We start from the raw sequence: 7,352 nt of genomic DNA on the forward strand, positions 1-7,352 counted from the left end.
AGCCAGAAAAACCTCTGACATAGAACAATGAGGGAAAACCAGACCTATCAATTTTAAAGCAGATAGTCAAAGTAACTAAATCATGGGGGCGTATACACAGACAAACCGTTCACAGATACTGAGGGAATTTAATGTGTGAACAAGGTAACATCTCCAGTCAATAGGAAAATGATAGCCTATTCGTAAATAATGTTGAGACAACTGCATAACCATTGTTTTCCATAATATGCATCACAGTAAATTATAAATATATCAACTATTTAATTGCAATAAGTTATAGAAGTGATAAAATGACAACAGGTAAAGGCTTTCATATGTATGACTAAAAATCCATAAGAAATGAAATAAAGTTTGATGTAGTGTGCTGAGTGAATATCAAACATTCTTCATGGCCCCAGGAGCCACCAACAGACATTCTAAGGGAAGGAATACAGTGAAAGTCTGTCTTTTGCCCGTCTTCCACTCATCTAGTTACCATACGTGTCCCTCCTCTCAGCCTCGGGACACTGCTTATATTACCTTCCTTTTTGTCCTACCAGGGTCTTCATTGATTGAAAATGCAAGAAGACACAATGATGGATTTTTATATATACTGTATTTTATATAAAAAATATATTCAATCATCACTATTTTGCACTTGCTGTTTTCATTTCATAGTCTACCTTGGTACCTTGGTATATGTCTGAGTCAGTACATAGTATTTCCTCATTCTTTTTGTAAATATCTGGTATTCAATGCAGAGATATGGAATTATTAAGTCAATAAGTACTTCCCTGGGGAGCCTGAGTGGCTCAGTCAGTTAAGCATCTGCCTTGGGCTCAGGTCATGATCCCAGCTCAGCAGGGAGTCTGCTTCTCCCTCCCCTTCACTGCCCCCCATTCTCTCTCACTCACTCTTTCTGTCAAATAAATAAATAAAATTTTAAAAAAGAAAATCCCACTGTTGGAATTTTAGGTTGTTTTCAATAATTTTTCTCATAAATATATTAGAAATGCAACTGACTATTTAAAACAGTATCTTGACACAGCTCTTAGACATATAACATTCTCATTCAGAAAACAGGCTTTACGAGAGGTGTTATAAAAATCCCGAAGGCATATCATAATTAAGCTACTAAAGACATTGTTGATAAGATATAATAGTTTCCCCCCAAAAGAATCTTACAAGCAAATTTACTATGATGTGACAGGCAGTGTTAAAAGACTATCTCATATAAAGTGAATATGAAATTATAATCATTATAATGATCAAATTACTGTAATTAGTACATAGAGCAGAGAATTTATCTGTGCCAATTCCACATACTAAAATAGTTTAGGCAATAGTTATCTTATCAGTCACAATCCTTCCCAGAGAAGAAATAATGACAACTCTATAACATTCTATTTTCAACTTCGTGGCACAGAACTTGTTAAATGTTATTTTTATTTTAAAATGAAGGTAGCAGAGATAGGATTGTGACATAATGTATTGTAATGGATTCATTTACTCATTTTGGCAAATCCACCTATTTAATTATCTCAACCTCATTCTACCAAGAAGGTTAACCTGATTACTCACCAGAATAAGAATCAATATTTCATGTGTGTATTTCCCAACTTTTGTCCAAATGATCTCTAAGATTTAAAAGGATTACACGGCATGCTAAAAAATTGATGAGATTTTGGTCACCTCTTGGTCAGAAATCTAGCAGTTACAAGAAATGTTATACTTCGAATGGATCCTTGATGGATCATCATGGTGGTAATAATTAATTGTAACTTGTTCTGTCTCTGATTTTTGATTTTGAGGCTATAGAGAGACAACAGTCTTGAAAGGCATCTGGGAAATAGGAGAGCTTTCTGGTTGGTGCCTTGTTCTAACTTTTCACAGCTACTAAGAAAGCCATTGTTTTATATTTTCATGTGGCATCTCACACAGAGATGTATACTGTTTTTAACAGTCATGACTCATCCTTTGGAAGTTTAATGCTCTGTCCCTGTGGGTTTGCTTGTAACCACCTCTCATCTTCCAAAGCATGAGACAGTGTAACTTATTTTGTATTTTTAATTGATTCAGCATTAATGCTGCTGTGACAGTTTTATAATTCCTTCACATTGATAAATTAAATTATGAAAGCTTCTGTAACATCTAGAGAATGTGTTTCCAGAAATGTATTTGGTAATAATCAGACTTGAATGATGAAAAAGTAGTACATTTATGACCAGAGGAGAATGGTTCATTGGGTCTCCAGAAAAAGTATTTCAGTAAGTATTCGGCTGTCACACTCATGTGTGGAATTGCTAGGAAGCTACACAGAGAATAACACTCCCCAAGTTCAAGCTGTTGCCCACAGATGTATTGTATGAGCATTGAAAGATCTAAATGCATTTCTTTTTTTTTTTTTTTTTTTTACCATTTTCTCACTTTAAAACCAGTCAAATTTTTGGAAGGTGAACTTACTCATGATCTTTTAATCATTCCTGTGGGTGTTAATTGGTGTCATATGTCAAGTTTTATCAGAATAATAGACTTCATTGATTCACTTGGTCTATCACATTAGTAGAATATGGCAAAACTGAGACTGCTTACTATTATGGGAATAGCAGTGAAAAATAAAGAAATTTCTTGGGGCACCTGGATGATTCAGTCTGTTAAATGTCTGCCTTCAGCTCAAGCCATGATCCCAGGGTCCTGGGATAGAGTTCCACATCTGGCTCCCTGCTCAGTGGGGAGTCTGCTTCTCCTCCTATCCCCACTGCCCCACGTGATCTCTCTTGCTCTCTGTCTAAATAAACAAATAAAATTTTTTTTAAAAAAAGAAATTTCTTTTGACACAATGTAGCAAGAACTTCAGATTGGAGCCAACGATGTCGAAACACTTGTTATTAATGCAGTAAGAACTGAAATGGTCTTGTTGTCAATCATAGTACACATAGGACATTTGGAAAATAATAGCAACAGCTTTATGACACACTTAATGCCTGGAAAAAAACTTGAACAAAGTTAAAAGTAGTCTTTTGAGTCTTTCTGAATTTTTATGCTATATATAAAATTTGTTCTTCTTGGAGGAAATCTAAATCATAGCAAAACATTATAAACTGAAAAAAAAGAGAGCTGAGCAGGGAGATTCAGGTGCTCAGAACTCAGTGGGAAGAAACTGAGCCTTGCTTTGGTCAAATGAAAAATGACATTCTTTATTCTAAATAATATGTGTGCCTGCAGAATAGAGATGCCATCTTGAAACTGGTGAGTTGTTCAATATTCAGTGCCAAAATGATTTCAAAATGGTAACTAACATTTCATATGGAATTGCACAGATAGTGGTGACCAAATCCTGTGTAATTCTTCCAGAACAAGAAGAAATGAACTGAATGACAACAAACAAACAACAAATAAAACCAGTTGCAAGAGATCAAGGTAGAAGGAACAAAGTCTCTGCGGGCAGGTTGGGCTCAGCTAAAATCCTGGCGGTGGGATTTTGGGCCAGTTACTTCCCAATTCCTATGTTCACCATCTATAAAATGAGGATAATGGAAACTCCTTTATGGAAGTTCCTATAAGGATTAAGTGAGATCATTGCCAAGCACAAGACTGGCATAGGAGCCATTTAACTTTTTTTTGTTTTCTCTTTTCTTTCCCTTTCTTTTATTTTCCATGAAAACATAAAATCATCGGTAACATCCATCTGTTTCTGGCCTATATTGGCTATATTGATATATGATAATAAGTGAACCAGTTAAATTTCTCCCTCTAACCTTATTGAGATCAAAATCACTTCTAAATTATCCCGCATAATTTTATATGTATTTTTTATTATCATGATACAAAAGATGGCTGGGAAAGCAAATCCCACAACAATTATCAGCTCAGCACAGTATTTTACAACCTCCTCATCGTTAATATCTTCAATATTGTAAGACAGAAATCCTTTTGCCTTCATTTAATCACAGTTTTCCTCCTATCATCTATATAGATATTGGTCAATCGATCCTCAAACCACATAATCTTTCTCTATTTCCTGCCACAATGTTCAAATTGGAATGATACAGGTCACCTCATTCATTCGTACAGAGGGCATGAGAGTAGTTGTGGAAGATTTCAGGTACTTACTTGACAGGCATCTAGTTTAAGAAGTATGTGGACTCAATTCAACATAGTTTCAGAATGAATTAGAGTGAAATTCTAGCTATAGGAAGAGTAATTTTAGTATTTTTGTGAATACTGATCTGTAAGACTATTTTCAACTATATGAAACTATATATTTCCAACTACACTATCTACTGTGGAAAGGCATTGGAAATAGACAAAAAAAAAAAATCGGCTTGATTCAAAACTACACAAGTATACCAGGGTCAAGGAACCCATGAAGATTCTTTAGCAGGGGAGACAAATTACCAGGACCTTGCTTTCAGAAGATGATTCTGGAAAATGGCCTAAAATTCCTTAAGTCAGCCAAATCTGATGGATTGCAAACTATAGCCAAAATGTAAGAGATTAGAATCAATCAAAAGCTATTTTTTAATTAATTAATTAATTAATTAATTAAAGAGAGAGAAGGAGAGAATTCAAGCCAGGGGGAGGGGCAGAGGCAGATGGGAGAGAATCCCAAGCAGACTGCACACTGAGTGCAGAGCCCAGCACAGAGCTCCATCTCATGACCCTGAGATCAAAACCAAGAATAAGACCCTTAACCAACTGAACCACCCAGATGCCTTTGAAATTAAGTTTTTTAGTGTTGAAATTGTAGTTTGATCAAAAAGTGGACTGTTATATCCTAAAAAGTCAAAATTCTCATATATATGAAGGAAGGAAATGGAAAGGAGTCTGTTCTTCTCTGGGTTCCTTCCCTTATAGTTTAGCTCCTCTCCTCTCCTCTCTTCTCTTTATCTCTCTTCTGACCTCCTCTCTTTCTCATGAGACTATTTATTTAAACTGTCATTTGAGGGGCATCTGGATGGCTCAGTTGGTCAAATGTCTGCCTTCAATTCAGGTCATGATCCGGGGATTCTGGGATCAAGCCTTACATGGGCCTCCCTGCTCAGCAGAGGGCCTACTTCTCCCTCTCCCTCTGCCTGCTCCCCGTTTGTGGTCTCTCTCTCTCTCTCTCTCTCTCTCTCTCTCTCTCTCTCTCTCTCTTTCTCTCCCAAATAAATAAATTAAATCTTTTTTACAAATAAGTAAAACGTCATTCAAACTGCTGTTACGGAGATTTTGAAAACTCTTGAAGAGATCGAATGCCATGGGCTGCTGTTTGATGGGTGCCTCTGGTTGTTGATGTGACTCCAAGTCCACCAAACTTAGCAAGAGTCAGAGGCATTGCAGGCTTACTAGGGGAGATAGTACTTTTGTGGGGCTGCTACCAGGCAGATGACACCTGATGTCTGGGAAGGGAAAATAAACAGAGGTGAATGACCATGCTGATTTGGCCAGGGTGTGCAAAAACACAGACTAACTGCCTAGCCAGTTTGATAGGGTTAAGAGAAAACCTGCACACTTATACAGTGACCAAAAAGGAAGTAGGAACCAGACATGTAGGAAGCAGGAAAGAAAGGGCAAGAAACTTAGCAAAACATGTAATGCTCAGCTGTGCCAAACCATTGCCGTATGTGTACATGTAGGGCTCATCTTTTTTTTTTTTAAGATTTTTTTTATTTATTCATGATAGACATAGAGAAAGAGAGAGAGAGAGGCAGAGACACAGGCAGAAGGAGAAGCAGGCTCCATGCAGGGAGCCTGACCCAGGACTTGATCCCAGGTCTTCAGGATCACACCCTGGGCCAAAGGCAGGTGCTGAACAGCTGAGCCACTCAGGGATTCCCGCAGGGCTCATCTTGAATTAGTCACTTACCAGAAAAGTCTAGTCAGAAAGCTAACCCTGTTACGTGGCACTTTGGTGGCAATCCTATCTTACTGAAATAAGCCACATCCCATTCACGGGGTCTGTAGACAAAATTTCATTTTCAACCATTATTGTTTTTCAGAGACAAACATGAGCACCAGACTCAGGGAAGAACTCTAAAAGTTAATCAGTTCAATCCATTTTACAGATGACAAAATCAAAGCTCAGAGAAAGTAAATGATTTTCTCACTTCCACTTTGCTGGTTAGAGCAGAACGAGGCAGAGAACCCAGGAGTACTGGTTCCTGAATTAGGGTATATTTCCTTTCACACCTACTCATACTCTACACACAGTCACCTCTTGGCCCCCCTCAACCACTCTACTCCATACCCTGTCCTTCCCCCATCTCTTCATTGAAAGAGAAATTTAAGAGTATTACTCAGGAACCTCCAATTGTGGAAGTTGCTTACCATCCTGTATATTCTATCATTCCTAACAAGTGAACTTGACTCAAGTGGAATACACACAGAGAGTGTTGACTTACATTTTGTAATCATCTCCCATCTTGTTACCCTGGAGTGGAATGCAACATTACTTCATACTTCCATGTGCATATGTGCTATTCTGGTTGCCCAGTTCACCTCTGCATTGGGATAAAAATAGGATCACAATCACAGCGGCAAATAACCTTCTTATGGCTCTTCCTCAATTCACAATTTTAGAATCCAGTCCTTTTTTTTTTTTTTTAGGATTTAATTTATTTATTCATGAGGGACACAGAGAGAGAAAGGCAGAGACACAAGCAGACGGAGAAGTAGGCTCCATGCAGGGAGACCGATGTGGGACTCGATCCCGGGTCTCCAGGATCACTCCCTGGGTTGAAGGCGGCGCTAAACCGCTGAGCCACTGGGGCTGCCCTATCCAGTCCTTTTTTAAAACATCTTCCCCTCTCCTGGGTATTTCTGGAATTCTCCGAAAAGCACATGTATGGCGATGGGTAGAGCTGACATTTCCCACTTTCCCTCACTGATCTCATGCTGGAGAAGGTGTCACTCGGCCATTCTGAGTCCATCTCAAAGCCTCCAACTTCTGCTGCTGATCTGTACTGAAGCTTCTTGGTCTGCTGGACCAAACTTGCTGAGCCCACCTATAGTCACCACACACTTGCCACTGTCACCTAACTCCAAGACAGACACCATGCTGCCTTTGGATCCTCCTACACTATTCTCCTGTGACATGTTGCTCTTGGATTAAAGTTGTCTGCTTCAAATTTCTCTTCCCTTAAGATGATTTATTTACCAGAAAGGTTTTCGTGGTCCCTTGCGAAGCTAAGGTTTCTGACAGACGTATCCCACAACTCCATTAAGATATGATGCTGCATATCCATAAGCTAAGATGGAATCCAAAACACACAGACGTATAGGTCAAGAATGTAAAGGACCAGTGAGGGTTGAAATGTAGCCCACACTCCACTCGCAAACTATGGAACCAGAACTATGTCTGCCTGAGACAACATCTTTTTCTAACTTAC

The 7,352-nt window shown here is 38.5% G+C and overlaps 1 pseudogene; it reads left to right on the forward strand.

Moving 5' to 3' along the window:
- The first annotated feature begins 2,213 nt into the window (after window positions 1-2,213).
- LOC121495216 lies at window positions 2,214-3,032 on the forward strand (annotated as a pseudogene).
- Window positions 3,033-7,352: the final 4,320 nt, after the last annotated feature.

Source organism: Vulpes lagopus, chromosome 7 (genome assembly GCF_018345385.1).
Source record: "Vulpes lagopus strain Blue_001 chromosome 7, ASM1834538v1, whole genome shotgun sequence".
Classification (NCBI taxonomy): domain Eukaryota; kingdom Metazoa; phylum Chordata; class Mammalia; order Carnivora; family Canidae; genus Vulpes; species Vulpes lagopus.